The 18577-nt window shown below is 41.4% G+C and overlaps 1 long non-coding RNA gene across 1 annotated transcript in view; it reads left to right on the plus strand.

Annotated features, from left to right (window-relative positions):
- The window catches only part of LOC126272164 (uncharacterized), a 93983-nt gene extending 78427 nt beyond the window's left edge, over positions 1–15556 (plus strand). The window contains exon 3 of the long non-coding RNA XR_007549187.1: positions 15244–15556. This is a non-coding gene — a long non-coding RNA (uncharacterized LOC126272164). The remainder of the gene's footprint in view (positions 1–15243) is intronic.
- The last annotated feature ends 3021 nt before the right edge of the window (positions 15557–18577 follow it).

Raw genomic sequence — 18577 nt, forward strand, 5'->3', positions numbered from 1 at the left:
TGTCAAAATAATAATCCATCTAAAACACTCTACAACAGGCTTGCTAATTGTCAAATGTCTAAATCAGACATCAGTCTTTATTTAAACAATTACAGACAGCACCACCATCCTGTGTGCTCGCCAGGAGGTCCACTCTCCGAATGACCTAGTACTCAGTACCACCACCAGTTACATAATCCAAGATGGTGGGGGGAAATGGCGGGTAAACGACTCTGCCTATGATGGACATATGTTTTTACTTTGCAGGCAGTGTCTAAACAACGAGATCTAGACTACCACTGACCTAGTACACAGTACTGCCAGCAGAGGGTGCTGTCATCTCTCATGTGACGTAATCGAAGATACTGGTCTGTAGGGGAAAATGGCGCGAAAATGACTCAGCCTGCACTGGGCTGCTGGAGAGAGGAATGAGTGTACTTTATTTATTTTAGAACATTTTATTTAGGGATGGAGTATATTTATCACACTGGTACAAAACACATGCTGCGGTTACGCAACACTTCTCACAGATTTGTGAACTACTCCCTAATAACGCTCTGTGCACATGCAAACAACTCCTAATTTTCCGAAATAACTTCAGTGCAGACCTGCAAACAACTCGTAAATAATGCTGCACAGTGATGTGTAGACACGCTCAGTGTTCGTAAAATGTCCAAATAGAGCATGGCACAGCCTATATGTCCACTCGTAAAGTAAAGCAATCAACGCGCGCATGCACCGCTCCTCCACACCCTGACTGCACAAGATAGCGACAGCCCCATGAAATGATGCGAATGTCATCTGTGAAACCACGCAGATGACCACACACAAGTTGGCGATATCCCTTTCATACTTGGTACCTGAGAAATTCCTCTCGGAATATGTAATCACCTAGTCACCATTGATGACGCGATTGGACGGGAGCGAAGACTTATTTACAGATCGCAGATGCTCCAAGCTGGACCACATGCTTGGGTTCATCGCTACCCTCCCTCTAACTGTGGTCCAGGAAAGAATCTGCAGAATAGCATGAGCTGCTTTTTCCTTAGTGATTCTAACAGACTATGCATGATGTATGGCTGAAGCATCACTGCGCATAACTACTTACCATCGCAAGTGCATCTTGTAACATTCTCAATGTTATACTGAAGCCACATTGCTATCTAAAATAATAACCAAGTCCTACTGGCGGAAATTATATAGTGGCCTAGAAATACCTAACATGCGCTTTTGTAGGAGTTTTCGTGTTCTCAGCTTGTATGCTCCGAAATTATTGCCCTAAGAGAACCTTTTTACAAAAATAGAGCACAATAACATCGAATGCACTCTTCCCAGCAGTCCTAATGTGGTATCCAGGAGGAGGAGGAGATTAGTGTTTAACATCCCGTCGACAACGAGGACATTAGAGACGGAGTGTAAACTCAGGTGAGGGAAGGATGGGGAAGGAAATCGGCCGTGCCCTTTCAAAGGAACCATCCCGGCATTTGCCTGAAGCGATTTAGGGAAATCACGGAAAACCTAAATCAGGATGGCCGGAGACGGGATTGAACCGGCGTCCTCCCGAATACGAGTCCAGTGTGCTAACCACTGCGCCACCTCGCTCGGTCTAATGTGGTACCCACTCCATCACGTGTTGCCCTTCCTGCTCTTAACATACGCAAATGTTCTCATTGCTATGTAGAGGCTCCTATATCCCGGCACGAATGATGTAAATGAATCTAGCATTATGATTGGCTCTTATCGAATTTACCCACTGAATTACTGATGCTGTCCGTATCGAAGCACCATCCACCTCTTCTTTCTTTCTGCAGATGGAACTTTCAGCAGAAAAAATATTTTGCACAAATCGCTAAATTGCATTGACAGCTAAACTGGCAAAGTTGCCTATAGATCATCAAATACATACGAGACTCAAAAGTATATTGAAAGCCAGGAACATATCTACCAGTGCAAATACAATTAAATACTACGATTGATGCTACATCATTCTGACACTGATCGATGTACAGGTAACGTCTCCTATTGACAGCTGTGCTTCTGGAACCAATCTCAGTATCTATAGCACACATAATTTTCCACATAAAAAATCTCTCACGGTTATTGATGTGCTAAATCTATATGTCCCTCATGATAGGATACACAGTCATCCTATCTAGTCATGCCACAACATAAAACACAGTAACTTTACAAGGCAATATATACAGATTTTACAAAACCTAAGCCTTAGCAACTTTACAATGCAATATATACACATTTTACACAAACATCACCGTTATGTTTTATCTCTGTACAGCACCCAAAAAAATAATGGTATGCCTACAAAAAACTGCTTCAAATGGCTCTGAGCACTATGGAACTTAACATCTGAGGTCATCAGTCCCCTAGAACTTAGAACTACTTAAACCTGATTAACCGGAGGACATCACACACATCCATGCCCAAGACAGGATTCTAACCTGCGACCGTAGCGGTCGCACGGTTCCAGACTGAAGCGCCTAGAACTGCTCGGCCACACCAGCCGACTGATATGCCTACACTCACACCGGCTATATGTCATAATTCTCGTCAGTCCTAGGGAAGTGCCATCCACCTTTTCATTCTTTCTACTCACGTGACATTCAGCAGTACAAAAGCTATCGCCATATTGCACACACAACTAAACCTTGCAAAGCGCCATACATATCGTCAAATATGGAAAGACTCTTAGTCAATTACACTGTCCTCCCACTGGGACCAGGAGCTTGAATATTAGTGCATGAATCCGATCCCCATTCTCAGCAATATATCAATGGGTACGATGTCGATGTAGTAAACATACAATTCATATCCTACACCATACAAAATCATCCCTTTTACTTCAGAAAGCCCTCAGTGAATTGAAATGACTCTCAGAACTGATGTGCAAATACAGGCTGGTTTCCCCCTCAGTACAAACACGCTACTGTTTCTGGTCCGGACCTTCCTGCTTGCTTGCGTTTCTCACCCATCTCCATGCTCTGGGATTAAACGAACACAAGTATTTCCGCATCGTTTTCCATAATATTATATCATTTTCGCGGTACTTCTCGATATCAAGCACACAGCAGTAGCCTCCCAATGGCTCACGAAACATAATTCCGAAGATATATACTGGAAACTATTTCTCTACAAACCCGAAACTTAAGCTAGATGGAGCGTGCTCTAGACCACTGAGTAACTAGAAAGAAACAGATGAAAAATGAAATTTGCACCCGTGAATACCTTTCTCGCTGATGTAATACACTCCTGGAAATTGAAATAAGAACACCGTGAATTCATTGTCCCAGGAAGGGGAAACTTTATTGACACATTCCTGGGGTCAGATACATCACATGATCACACTGACAGAACCACAGGCACATAGACACAGGCAACAGAGCATGCACAATGTCGGCACTAGTACAGTGTATATCCCACCTTTCGCAGCAATGCAGGCTGCTATTCTCCCATGGAGACGATCGTAGAGATGCTGGATGTAGTCCTGTGGAACGGCTTGCCATGCCATTTCCACCTGGCGCCTCAGTTGGACCAGCGTTCGTGCTGGACGTGCAGACCACGTGAGACGACGCTTCATACAGTCCCAAACATGCTCAATGGGGGACAGATCCGGAGATCTTGCTGGCCAGGGTAGTTGACTTACACCTTCTAGAGCACGTTGGGTGGCACGGGATACATGCGGACGTGCATTGTCCTGTTGGAACAGCAAGTTCCCTAGTCGGTCTAGGAATGGTAGGACGATGGGTTCGATGACGGTTTGGATGTACCGTGCACTATTCAGTGTCCCCTCGACGATCACCAGAGGTGTACGGCCAGTGTAGGAGATCGCTCCCCACACCATGATGCCGGGTGTTGGCCCTGTGTGCCTCGGTCGTATGCAGTCCTGATTGTGGCGCTCACCTGCACGGCGCCAAACACGCATACGACCATCATTGGCACCAAGGCAGAAGCGACTCTCATCGCTGAAGACGACACGTCTCCATTCGTCCCTCCATTCACGCCTGTCGCGACACCATTGGAGGCGGGCTGCACGATGTTGGGGCGTGAGCGGAAGACGGCCTAACGGTGTGCGGGACCGTAGCCCAGCTTCATGGAGATGGTTGCGAATGGTCCTCGCCGATACCCCAGGAGCAACAGTGTCCCTAATTTGCTGGGAAGTGGCGGTGCGGTCCCCTACGGCACTGCGTAGGATCCACTGCGTAGGATCCTACGGTCTTGACGTGCATCCGTGCGTCGCTGCGGTCCGGTCCCAGGTCGACGGGCACGTGGACCTTCCGCGGACCACTGGCGACAACATCGATGTACTGTGGAGACGTCACGCCCCACGTGTTGAGCAATTCGGCGGTACGTCCACCCGGCCTCCCGCATGCCCACTATACGCCCTCGCTCAAAGTCCGTCAACTGCACATACGGTTCACGTCCACGCTGTCGCGGCATGCTACCAGTGTTAAAGACTGCGATGGAGCTCCGTATGCCACGGCAAACTGGCTGACACTGACGGCGGCGGTGCACAAATGCTGGGCAGCTAGCGCCATTCGACGGCGAACACCGCGGTTCCTGGTGTGTCCGCTGTGCCGTGCGTGTGATCATTGCTTGTACGGCACTCTCGCAGTGTCCGGAGCAAGTATGGTGGGTCTGACACACCGGTGTCAATGTGTTCTTTTTTCCATTTCCAGGAGTGTAGATTCCAAATCATCCCTATAATTTACAAGCCAACTAAAGTCTTTCCCATTTCTAGAGAACAGGCAAAAGTGTCTTCTACATGCCAGATGCACACACCACAATCGATCTTCTCTCAACTAAATAAAGGCGCGAAATGTGCAGAAGCAGTCAACCAAACAATTTACATGGGAGGGAATAACCGTCCAGTGCAAACACACCTCCATACACAATCTTCTCAAATTTCCACTTGATCACGAAAGCCGCCCATCTTACGATTGCAGTCAGAATTGAACATAATTCGACAATGAGCAAGGTATCGGAAATACACACTGCTGTCAGCAGTGGCTCTGTAAATATAAATATCACTACCCTTCTTATGAATCGATGTGCTCTTCCCTTTGCAATCACAGTACTTCAAATCCATAAACCTGAAGCTCAAATGTGAACATACCACACATCCCCTACTACTAAGTATAATACTTTCTCAATAGCTGATTGCCTACGATACGAAATAATACTGACCGAAAATCAACGATGGGTGTGCATGTCTCTTAGATTTCTTCCTGCAAGAACTACCACTGTGTCTTAGAAAGAGAGGTGTAATCGGACAGATGTTAAAAAAAAACCGATCGCAACAACTACTGCATGTTACTGTCACAAGCGATCTTGATTCTACAGGTGCACACAAGTATCCATGTTAAAGGCTGTACCCGCTTTACAAATCGAGGTACAACATTACCTCTGAATGAGGTGCTTTTTATGGACAAATACTGTGACGGTGATCGTATGAATGTGTATTATCAGATCATGGTGCAACCTTGTGGTAAAATTATCACATTTTGAAATTGATTTGGCTAAGGAACATAGTATGTAAGCGGTATTTGTCACTCCCTCAAATGGCCACCAGCTAGATAATTCTATAGTATTTGCAGTGCATTCTGTCTCGAGACCATATCAGAGGTTCCACGATATATCCACTGAATTATAGGCGATGACTGATTGGGAAGAAACACAAACAGTAGTAGTAGATGATGTGCTGATTGAAGTCATAAGGAAAAAAATGTACACTAGATTCTCAGATCTCTAGTGTTACGCTATCCACTAGAAACAACTCTTTCCATTCAATCACATACCTGCGTTGGATCCTATTGACAATTCCTTTAATGATTACAAACACTACTCAGTCATATTTCTGGCACTCTCATATCTCTCAACGAGTCACCTTCCTCGAACCTGTCTGGTACAGTAAAATTACAACCTGGTTTTAGCCAGTCCCTACACATCCTGCACCTGCGCCCATTTCTACAGCTTTGCGCAGGTGATTGTTCCATTTTAAGTCAGAACTAATCAGAAGTCGGAAAAAACCATACCCCCCCCCCCCCCCCCACCTTCTGCAACCTGTGGAGAAACAGAGCGACCTGAGTTAGTGCGACACGAGCATTTTTTGACCATTAAATGGAAATGCACATATTGTGGTGCATTCCCAAACTATGTACAAGTACTATAGATCTACGTCCAATCAAATCTATCACCCCTAACATGCTTTCATCGTTATTCTCCACCCCACAAATAGGAAAATTAAGAACTATAGAAGTTCCACTAACTTCATCTGATATAGACGTCATGTAGTCGCCGTTGCTCACGCAATGACGCATAGCTGTGGTGCAGTCCAGTACAGAGAAAGAGATTTTGAAGTGCTTCCTCAGAATAGCGAAGTGTGCAGTTCTCCAAACATTCCTAACGGTATACCCAGTACCTCACCAAGTTCACACCACAAACTTCACAATGTTAAGTATTTCTGGGACACTATACAATTTCCACAAGTTCGACTTGGTTGTTATTTTAGATAGCAATGTGGCTTCAGTATAACATTGAGAATGTTGCTAGATGCACTTGTGATGATAAGTAGCTATGCGCAGTGATGTGTCAGCCACACGTCATGCATGGCCCGTTAGAATCACTAAGGAGAAAGCAGCTCATGCTATTCTGGAACTGATTTCTGCAGCGTCTTCACTGGACCACAGTTAGAGGGAGGGTAGCGACGAACCTAAGCATGTGGTCCAGCTTGGAGCATCTGCGATCTGTAAATAAGTCTTCGCTCCTGTCCAATCGCGTCATCAATGGTGACTAGGTGATTACGTGTTCCAAGAGGAATCTCTCAGGTACCAAGTATGAAAGGGATATCGCCAACTCGTGTGTGGTCATCTGCGTGGTTTCACAGATGACATTCGCATCACTTCACGGGGCTGTCACTATCCCGTGCAGTCCAGTGGTTGGGGTGTGGAGGAGCGGTGCATGCGCGCATTGATTGCATTACTTTACAAGTGGACGTATAGGCTGTGCCATGCTCTATTTGGACATTTTACGAACACTGAGCGTGTCTACACATCACTGTGCAGCATTATTTACGAGTTGTTTGCAGGTCTGCACTGAAGTTATTTCGGAAAATTAGGAGTTGTTTGCATGTGCACAGAGCGTTATTAGGGAGTAGTTCGCAAGTCTGTGAGATGTGTGGCGTAACCCCAGTATGTGTTTTGTACCAGTGTGATAAATATACTCCATCCCTAAATAAAATGTTCTAAAATAAATAAAGTACACTCATTCCTCTCTCCAGCAGCCCAGTGCAGGCCGAGTCATTTTCGCACCATTTTCCCCCTACTGACCAGCATCTTCGATTACATCACATGAAGGATGATACCACCCTCTGGTGGCACTACTGTGTACTAGGTCAGTTGTAGTCTAGATCTAGTGGTGGGGACACTGCCTGCAAAATAAAAACTTATGTCCATCATAGGCAGAGTCGTTGTCCCACCATTTCCCCCCGCCATCTTAGATTACATCATGGAACGGAGGAGAGCACTCTCTGGTGGTGGTAGTGTGTACTTGGTCAGTTGGAGTGCGGAACTCCTGGCGAGCACACTGGATGGTGGTGTTGTATGTAATTGTTTAAATAAAGACTGGTGCATGATTTTGATAGGTGACAATTAGCAAGCATGTTGTAGAGTGTTTTAGATGGATTATTATTTTGACAATTTAAGAGTTGTTTGGTTCTCTGGAGTAAATGTATTGCATTATTTACGAGTGGTTTGCATGTCTATAGGCAGTTCAATGCGCTATTTTGACAGTTTACAATTAGAAGGCATGTGTGTTGAGGATTATAGGGGAGTTATTTAGGAGTGGTTTGCAGGTCTGTATGATGTGTGGCATGTCACAGCGTGTGTTCTGTATCACTGTGATAAATATACTCCATTCCTAAATAAATTGTACCAAAATAAATGAAGTACACTCATTCCTCTCTCCAGCAGCCCAGTGCAGGCTGATTCCATTTCCCACGAATCCCTAGGAAGAGGTGGCTGTCAGGTGACTTAGGTTAGTGGATGTGAGCTTTGTTTGCCGCAGTTTTCGTATGTTGGTAGCGAAACCCCAAGTGACCCTTCTTTACCACCCAAATTCAAACTTAACGCCCGTTCATAGGAAGAAGTGGCAGCTGGATGACTTAGGTTAGTGGGGGTAGCCCATATGACCTATCTTACTACGATTTTCTTAGCTTAGTAGAGATAACTGTGATGTGATGCATTATCCTGTAGGAATTTGAACTTTCCACCATTTTTCTGGTAGAGGGGAGGGGAGGAGGGCGTGGCACTTTACCACCAGTGAGGTTAATAAATTGATCAATTTAATTAAGTTGTTAATCAAATTGATAAGAGTGAGAGGGTGTCTATTCCAATGATTCAGACCTGTAAGTGTACCTGTAACAGCAAGGGGGGGGGGGGGGGGGAAGAGGTTGGGGGAGGGAGAGGGGGTGGGTGGAGGACAATACGTTAAGTGCCTGTCAATCAAAAGGAAATGGGAGTGATATGGAAAAGCACTTAACAGAATAATAGGGTAACTCAGACCTGAAAGTGTACCTGCAGCACCAAGGGGGGAGGGGGTTGGGGGAGGGGGAACAATAAGTCAAGTGCAGCGACATGGAAAACCACTTAACAGAATAATAGGCTAAGGACCTGTCAATCAAAGGAGAGCAATAGGTTAAGTACCTGTTCCTGATGTAGCCAACCTGTACTAACAAAATGTGCTCGCACTGGCCTAGCCCCTCTACTCACCTTTGCTAAAAGTTTGCACTGGCCAGGAATCGAACCCGGGCCGTCAGCGCAACGATATAAAGAGTATTTTGAAAAGTGTAACAGTTTATTACACTCTTTCTTTCTAGTCCTTTCTCCCTGAAATATAACTTGCTGCAGACCCACTTTCAACATGTCACACGTGTGGAAGATTTTAATAATAATAACAACCATCAAATATATAAAATATTTAAATGTAATAGTAATTATTTGGATGTGATGCATGTCAAGAAAGTAATTGCCTAGCTTGCCAGAGAACCTAAAAACCATTCCTGTTCGCACAGAAACAGGGGGCCTCAATTATTTCTGGTGATAATGCTGCATATTATTTTCTGGGAATAATGCTGCTTATTACGATCTTCGTTGAAATTCTGTGATCAACAACACAGTCAACGAAGACCAAAAAAGGACGAATAAGGGAAAAAAACTGGAGTAGTCGCAAAATATTGTGAAGTGGTAGGGGAGAGTGTAATGAACAACATATTAAAAATGCCCAACTGTGGGGTATGAGCTTTGGCGTGGGAGCAGGGAGCGTTTAAAGGTCACTTTTTACGTTTTTTCGAATTACTCGAAAACCTCTGCTTCTAGCAAAAACGTTTCCCAGTGCAAAATTAAACTGCATTAAATATCCTATAAAAAAAGATGCTATACTTTTTTTTCCCAGAACTACTAGTTTCTGAGCTACAGAGGATGTAGAAATTGAACATTAATTAATGTTTACTGTTGTATGAAGTGGGTTAAGAACGAATAGTAAATTACTGTACCTTATCGAATGACAATAGAGCCGTATTGAGGGATAAATTGTGTAGTGGTGCTGTGACTGGTGGTAGCGGGAGGAAGCCATGGATGGAGGGTAGAGGTGTGAGGGAGGGCAGGTGCCCAGAATGACGTCACTTACTTCCATCCTTTGTTCGACCGCAAAACGAAACAAACGAGTCCCCCCACTCTCTTTACGCCATTACGTCGCAGGAAAGAATTACACAGTTTCACATCATACCGGCCATTCTGCAGCACACCTTGTAAATGCATTAAAAAATAATATGTTAAGTGCTCACTTACACTGTAATCCCGTGTCGATGGCAAGCGGGTAAAACACATCGGGAATGAAGCAAAATTTCCGTTCAAATAAGTGCACGGCAAAATAATGCCGCAAACAAAACAAAGAGTGCGGTCACAAATCGTAAAGAAATAGAAATTGTGTTATGTGCAGACAGCCCTGAAAGAGGAATTACCAAAACTCAGCACTACCAGTATGCACCTAAGCAACAAGTTTCATAAAACCAGAGGCTCGTATGCAAGAAATCGTAAAAAATTGTACGCCTATAAACGAAAACAGCGCGACACAGAAGCAACGCATTGTAATCCTCGGTGGTGCATATGATGTTTACAGATATTAATTAATAGGAACAACTCGCAGTTTGAGTCTTATTCTAAATCAATTACAGAATCAATCTGTTGCTACAGGCATTCCCCACGGCACGCCCTAATTGTTTCATCCTGTGTAAATAAAGACAAGTCAGAAAGCAAACAGGATGCACAAAAAAATTTGCAAATCGACCAACAGTGCTTTATTTCTCACCACAGATGTCTTAGAAAGAGCTTATTTCACAAAACGCTGGATAAACCTAAATAAAAGGGACAAAATATATTTGGGCCAAAAAAAATCATGGATTTTGTGAAAACTGTGTCAAGTAATGGGGCTGTGGGGCACATTCCTCTACTGTCAGAAGGATCAGCGTCAGAACTTGTAGCAGCAGAAACTGGATCAAAACAGAAGCAGACATAGCAGCAGCCTGACAGAAGCAACAGCAGAATCAGCAAAAGTCACAGCAACAGAAAGGACCAGTCTTACACTGTGGGGCAACTGGTACAGCCATTACAATTGCAGCAGCAGCAGGAGAAACAAAGACAGCTGCTGAGAAAATGATAACACTAGCAGAACCCTCACCAACATTAGCAGGAACAACAGCATCAACAACAGTAGCAGCACCTGCAAGATCACAAAATAATTCCACCCCATCACAGTGGATATCACAGCTTCGGACAACAAGAGGACGAAAATATCGAGAATGCAGACGTCCGCCTCACAGCCAGAATTTTCTGTGAGGGCACAAAATAAAAACTCACAGGTAAATACAAAAATAATAACTTGGTTCGTTTTCATCAAAATGTGCAATCATTAACTAGTAAAATAAGCGAAATGGTGGCAGTTGTGTGTCTGTACAAAATAATATAAACTTTATAGATATAAAATTTCCTGTTGAAATAATGAAGGAAAAAGATGTAGTGCTACGAGGAGTTGAGATAATGGACACTAAACTAGCCATTATTTGTTCATAGAGAGCTCCTACTGATGACATAAATACTTTCCTAAAAAGTTTCGAATATTCACTTAAGAGACTAATACAAAGAAACAGAAGAGTTATTCTACAGGATACTTTTAATATTGACTTTTCAAAGGACACCAAACAAAAAAATTAATTACTGAATCTCTTGCAAATCTACCATAGAAACAGCAACTCATATCACAAAGACTTCATCTACCACCATTGATCACATATTTGTAACGGTAGACATGAACTATAAAATAAAAACACTAAACACGGGCTTTGGGGATCACATAGCTCAAAAACTCTCTCTGAGTATGGAAACTGAGTTGTAATTTAAACTACAGTAATGAAAATATAAATCACTTCCTTCACTACCTGAGCAAAGAAAACTGGAAAGAGGTTCATAACTGCAAACACACCGATGTAAAATTTAATAACTTATAAAAAAAATTTCCTACTATTTTGAATTGTGCTTCCCTCCAACACAGAGGAAAATATACACTAGGAAAACAAAAAATAAGTGGATCACTTCTGTGAGTTTGGTATACTCAAAAAAAAAAAAAAGATTACTACACAGATTGTCTAAACAACTCACGTCATCAGAATTTGGTACTTATTACAAAACCTATAAAAAGATCTTCAAAAATGTTGTCAAACAAGCAACAATAATAACAAAGGGCACATACATAGGAAATTCCATCAATGAGATGAAAGCCATATGGAATATTGTAAGGAAGGAAACTGCAGCAGAGCAGATACATTTCCATAATATTAACAGCCTAGTGGAGAAGTCAGCTGTGATAACTGAACATATAAAAACGGCAAATGAATTTAATTCCTACTTTACACAGATAGCTGAACATCTTATAAAGCAAAATTTACAGTGTACTCCCAGAAATCAATCCAGATGTACTATAAATAATAAATCTATTTTTCCATACCCCACCAATGAAAAGGAAATTACTTGCTATAATCAAAGAACTGAAGCCCAAATTGTCTGTTGGTACTGACAATATCAGTGATTACACCTTGAAGAAATGTGCTCTCCTCTTCCCGTTGCCAATATCTGTAACTGTTTACTATCAGAAGGGGTGTGTGTCGTCTGTTGTTGACAATGACCTTAATGGCTGAAAGCTTTATTTGTTGTTTGTGACACTCTTTTTGTTGTGCCTATCTGTGACTCAGCATCTCCACTCTATAGGTGAGTAGCAACTTTATCTTTTCATAATATTGTTACATTCCATCCTGAATTTTCCATTGTTTGATTTGAGAATTGTAAGAGACATAGAAAATGCTGCCTCAAGAAGCTCATGAAAGCCCTTATTTAAGAAACTTCATGTCCTTCCACTACCATGTCTCTATATTTTACAGGTAATAATATTTGTTAGGAAAATCTTAGAAATTAGCAACAATCTTTTATCAACTAAACCGGGGTATCCATCTGCACAACACAAGGAGAAAGCAGTATATACACATTCAACATGCATACACAGCACTAAAACAGAATGGACCACTGCAAACATGAAACAGACTATACAATAAGCTACTAATAACATTAAACCAATAGACATTTCGAAATTTAAAACTGCTGTCCATAAATATTTATTGAAAATGTGTTGTTATAGTATAGAGAAAATCTTGAAACATAAAAATTTATTGCCAAATATTAAAAAAAGAATGAATGAAATGCTAATCAAAAGTTTTATGTGAAAAAAACTGATTGAAGTACTTGTGTTAAACATCAGGTATGAAAACTGAATTTTCAGTTGTGGTAATTTTAAGCCTAAATCAATATAAATATTCTTGTACAATTTAAAAATGTGTATTGTAAATCACAACAGCTTGTCCAGTATCATAGTACCTTGTACAACAAATGATTAAAAGGGTCAATAAAAAATAAAATTAAATGAAAAAATGAAATAAATCACTGCTGTCGCAGTGCACAGACACAACTGGAGTGTGTTTATTTTCCACAAAATGTGTTAACACTAAAATGGAATGCAGATATTAGTTGCTAATAAAACTCCACACATGAAGAGAATCTACATAAATATCCACACACCGCCTTGCACTGTTACTTGGAAAATAATTGTTAGTCATCCTGTATGATTGTTGCGGCTGTCTTCTCAGAAAGTCAGTTCCTCCACAAACAGATCTGCTCACTCTCCAAGTACACACACAGAATAATTGACTACACCCACCCCAGTATTTCCAGTCCAATTATCTTACGTGGGTAGACAAAATAATTTCACTGTGCTCATGTGTAAATAGTGAGGGGACCCAGTTTATTAAGTGAGCACTTATTTGCCTCAATTAAGAGTGAGAGTGGCTGAAAAGTGTTTAATCTGTTAATGTGACATTGTCAGTGAATGCTGCAATGTTGGCGAGACTGGAATACATGGAAAGGTAAATACCAGTTAATAGTTTCAGGGAAAAAACACAGTGTTATTCATGCATCTTGCAGAAAAGAGTACTCCAGAGCTAAGCCAATTAAAAGATTTATAGGAGAGATTGTTTCAAAAGAACAGCCTTCAAACGTTAGTTGGAGTCAAACATTTGTGTTCAGGAGAAGAAAAATTTGATTTTAAAACTAGCTGCCTGTTTTGTGTGAAGGCTATTGATGATGATTTTTTTGATAAACAGAAGAAAAAAAATAAAAAATGATGGTGAGAGGTTTACAGTGTTTGCTTCTTCAGTTATGAGAAAATAATTAAGTTCATGCAGAGGTGAGGAAGAATTAATGGAGACACAGCATCCGAAGGCATATCTTCTCTATAGGGGATCTACACACTGGAGATGTAAGGTATCATGAAGGCTGATACAAAATGTTCTTTATAGGCTCAGCACCTAAATATCGGAAAAGTGGACGCCCTGAGAATGAAGGAATTAATGTGTTAATGGAGGAAATATTCAGTAACATGAGGGAAATGATGGCTCACAGTTCACCTTAGCCTATAGACGAGTTGCTGGAGCATATTTCAGAACATTACCTCACATAAAGACAGTCAAGAGCATAATGAGAGAAAAGTATGGGTACTGCATTGTTTTTGAGCATGATCCACATCAGAAAAACTGTTGGGTGTTTCCGTAGTTCAGGTGAAAAAATTTTGAATGACACTTGGTACTCTTCAAAGTGCAAAGTTGAACAAGCAGAATGGGAAAGAATTGTAAAAGCAGCTGCAACTATAATCTAGAAAAATAATCAGCCAATGGTACATTGTGACAAATTCTGTAATGGGGCTGAGGAAATGGTACCTAATACACTTCATGTCTTCAGGGACTGCATTTCAGCGAAGAAAAGGGCAAAACAGAAAATTGGAAAGAAGCTGACCTCTGCATCCCATGCCCTCATTGCTGCCATTTGCCCTCGATCATTCGTATCATCTATACGATGTGCTGTTGATCTTCATTCACAGGAAGTTTGTATCAAAAACATTCATCATTCCACTTGCTGGTTTGGAATTCATTGGAATGTATTATGAAGCACAACAGCTGGAGCTATCAACTGCATACTGCACTGAAATGCCTGCACTAAGTGGAACATGTTGTCAATACCCGGTATATTCCACAATGTTCATTTCAGCATCTGCACTTTTCACAGTATTGGGGGAAATCGCACACCAACCTCAGTTCTTCCACCATGTATAGAGATCCAGAAGCTTCAATCGGCTCCCTCTGCCACAGACGTAGGCCACCTGTGTGTGTTATGGAATTTCAGGTACTTGGACATAAGAGAAACAATGCGTTACGGAAGATTGCTGTCCTTGATTTGAAAATTATGGGTTCCGTCGGACATATTAACCCACCAAGCCAGATGTGCTGTGGATGTGGAGCAATCCATGCAGTCCACTCTAGAAGTTCCAGCAGTTCCTTAGTGGAAGGTTGCACAGGATATTTACCAAGCACCTGAATATCAACAACACCTAAATAAACTCCGGTATGCTGCATTCGTTAAAAGCATCAACAAAGCCAAATCCAGACCTCGCCTCATTGCCACCAGCGACAGGAGCTGTGCACCACCACTCTTTTAAAATTTATTTACAGGTATATTAATTTCATTAATTTCCTATTTTTATGTAATGCTTTTTACAACTTCATTTCTTGCTACTTACAGATGTTTGGTTACTCATTTACAGATACAACTATGGCTCAATAACACCCTACTGCAGAGCGGGTAGAGATGGAACTGAGGAGAGTATGGATTGCTCCTATGCAATAACAGTGGCATCTGAAGCTGTGAACAACATCTTTTGCTGATATTCTACTGGGTGTGGGGGATGATATGGATGCCAAAAAGCTAGCATTACATATTCCATTGTATATGTATGAATGGAGCTCCGTTACTTAATCTGCAAAATGAGATGGTGATAGTGATACAATTGTTGATTTTTGAAATGTACTGATTCAAGATAAGATGTTATTTTATAATAACTAATGCAGATTTTCCATTATTTCTGAAGTTTAATGGGTTTAAATATTAACTTTTTACAATTAAAACACTATTTTTAATAATCTGTGATTTTTCCATTGCTTACATTGCAGAAATTATTAGCTCTCGAGAGAAAATGAATAGCATCTACTTTTGGCGAAAATTTAAAGTAGTTTAATTTTGTATTGGGAAACATTTTCATTGGAAGCTGCAGTTTTTTTTTTTTTTTGTTGTTATTCCAGAAAAATGTAAAAAGTTACCTTCAAAGGTCTACTACCCCAAAGCTCACATCCCACAGGTGAAGATTTTCACTATGTTGTTCATGACAGTCTCCCTTACTACTGTACAAAAATTTGTGACTAAGCGAATTTTCCCCCCTAACGGTCTACTCAACATTCTCTGCCAGTTTGTGGAATGATGAAAATATTCTCTCAGTGCCCAGATGACAGGCATCACTTATTCCAATGTGTGCCACAATATACAATTGGGTGCTCCCTGTTCCCACAATGGTTGCTGGAATAGCTTATTCAACAAGTTGAATGTCATTTCCTCGCATATACAGGGTGTCCCATTTATCTTAACCACTCTAAATAACTGTTTGTCCAGATGCTAATTACAAAATGTTTCAAGCTCAAGCAAATGTTCTTCAGCTGTCAGGGGGACTTCAATCAGCATGATTGCCTTCGTGGTAGCTTTGTTTTTTTACAAAGATATGAACAGTGGTATGACTTTTTTAAGTGGCACCCTGTATTTTTTATTTGGTAATTCATTTCCCCTCCTAAGGACATATTCAAAAATGTATCACAATATACCATTCACTGAAACACAATGTTATTAATTACATAACACAACATTGACGTTGACACTTCCGGAGTTTAGTGTAGGTACTCGGGATAATAGAACACATCCACATGCTGACGTTGACAGAGCACAAATGTAAAAATTAGTAAAATGCACACATATCATTCCGTCAACCATCATCAGCTGAAGAAATGTGTGAGGAGGATGTACACCAACTAAGAGAAGGTAGAAATGCTATTGATCTACGGGGAATGTAAGTTAGCAGAACAGTAATTGCAATACTGTTTTCTTATGTATGGGTACATTTAGTACAGTAGTTTAGGCCTTTTAAATACTGCCGTGTAGAGTAGGCATACAGTAAAGGCTGTCCTTCAAACAGACAGCATCGACATAATGTTTCTTTTATTATTGTTGTTGAAGGTAGGTGAAATGCTACACAGGCAGTGGAACTGTACAGAGCGATATCCTGACAAGAACCCACCTTCCCGATGGATGTTTTCTCGTCTTGTTGTTACGCTTCAGAAAATGGAAAGTTTCAACCCACGACAACGCAATTGTCGAAGCACTTGTACAGACGAAGCTGCCAAAGTTACTGTTGTTGCTTCTGTTGCTATGAATCCACATGTGAGCACACGACAGCTTGAATACAAGATTAGCATTCCTACAACCAGTGTACATCATATTCTGACACATCACCAGTTCCGTCCTTACGGTGAACACCTACATCAAGAATTACATGAGAATGATTTCCAGAATCGTGTACAGTTCTGTCAGTGAGCACAGCAGCAAATCCTCACCAACCCAAACTACTTCTCCAATCTTCCATTTACCGATGAATTTTCCTTCTCAAAGAAAGGACAGGTAAATACAAGGAACAAACATTATTGGTCCAGCGACAACCCACAATGGCTTAGACAGGTGGAACATCAGCAACGTCTAGTGTGGGATGTTTGGTACTACAATTACTGGCCCTTAGTTCATCTATGGTAGTCTAAATGACACAGCATATGCCAACTTCCTCAGACGAATTCTTCCTCCTTTTCTGGATGAAGTGACACTACGAACCAGAATGCTTATGTGGTATCAACACGATGGATGTCCAGCACATAATGCCTTGCGTACACATCGTGTTCTGAACCGAAAGTATCCTGCCAGATGGATTGGTTGAGGAGCAACAGTTACTTGGCCTGCTAGGTCTCCTGATTTAAATCCTCTGGACTTTTTTCTTTGGGGATGCATTAAAGAGGTTGTCTATTGCAATATTCCAACAACTCCAGAAGATATGCAGCAACATATCGTGCTTGCTTGTAATTCTCTTCAGCGGGCAACACTGGAAGCAGTAAATAATACTTTCATTCAATGTGTGCACCAGTGTATCGGTGTCCAGGGTCACCACTTTGAGCACCTTTGAATGTTCTACCCCTGGACGATGGTACAGGAGAGTCAATGTCAATTTTCTGTTGTGTTTTTACTTGGCTTTCATTTGTTTTCTGACAACTCCAGCATGTGGATGAGTTTGTGATCCAGGGCTCAAAGTCAATGTTGTGTTATGTAATTAATAACGTTGTATTTGTTGGGTTTCAGTGAATGGTACACTGTGATACAATTTTGAATAGGTCTTTAGGAGAGGAAATGAATTAGCAAATAAAAAATACAGGTTGCCATTTTAAAAAGTCATAACACTGTTCATATCTTTGTAAAAAACAAAGCTACAAAGAAGGCAGTCATACTAATTGATGTCCCCCCGACAGCTAAAGAACATTCGATTGAAACATTTTGTAATTTGCATATGGACAAACAGTTATTTAGGTTGGTCAAGATAAATGGGACACCCTGTATACTGAGTGCACAAGGAATCGTTCATATCCATCATTTACCTCATGGATACTGTTACGTGTCACATGTTCAAACAACCGATGATTGTCATACACCTGCCCATTTACAGTGTTTCCCCCTTCCCACATTGGTCACAGTAAACTTCCTGGCAGGTAAATTGTTTATCAAACTGGCTCAATTTCAGTTTGGAACAGCACCCGAGTTTCCCAAGGTAGGTACCACTGACATGCCACTTGCAATTAAGTTTACACATAGTGATATATTCTGTATTACCTATAGAAGAGACTGTATCCACTGGAGGTGTTAGTACTTGATAATCACAAAAAAATTTTCAGTCCGGTCAAAGTATATCATGTAATGTACAATCCATTTTCAGATGCTTGCTACAACTGCCACACTAGTAG

The sequence above is a fragment of the Schistocerca gregaria genome, chromosome 5, assembly GCF_023897955.1.
Source record: "Schistocerca gregaria isolate iqSchGreg1 chromosome 5, iqSchGreg1.2, whole genome shotgun sequence".
NCBI lineage: Eukaryota > Metazoa > Arthropoda > Insecta > Orthoptera > Acrididae > Schistocerca > Schistocerca gregaria.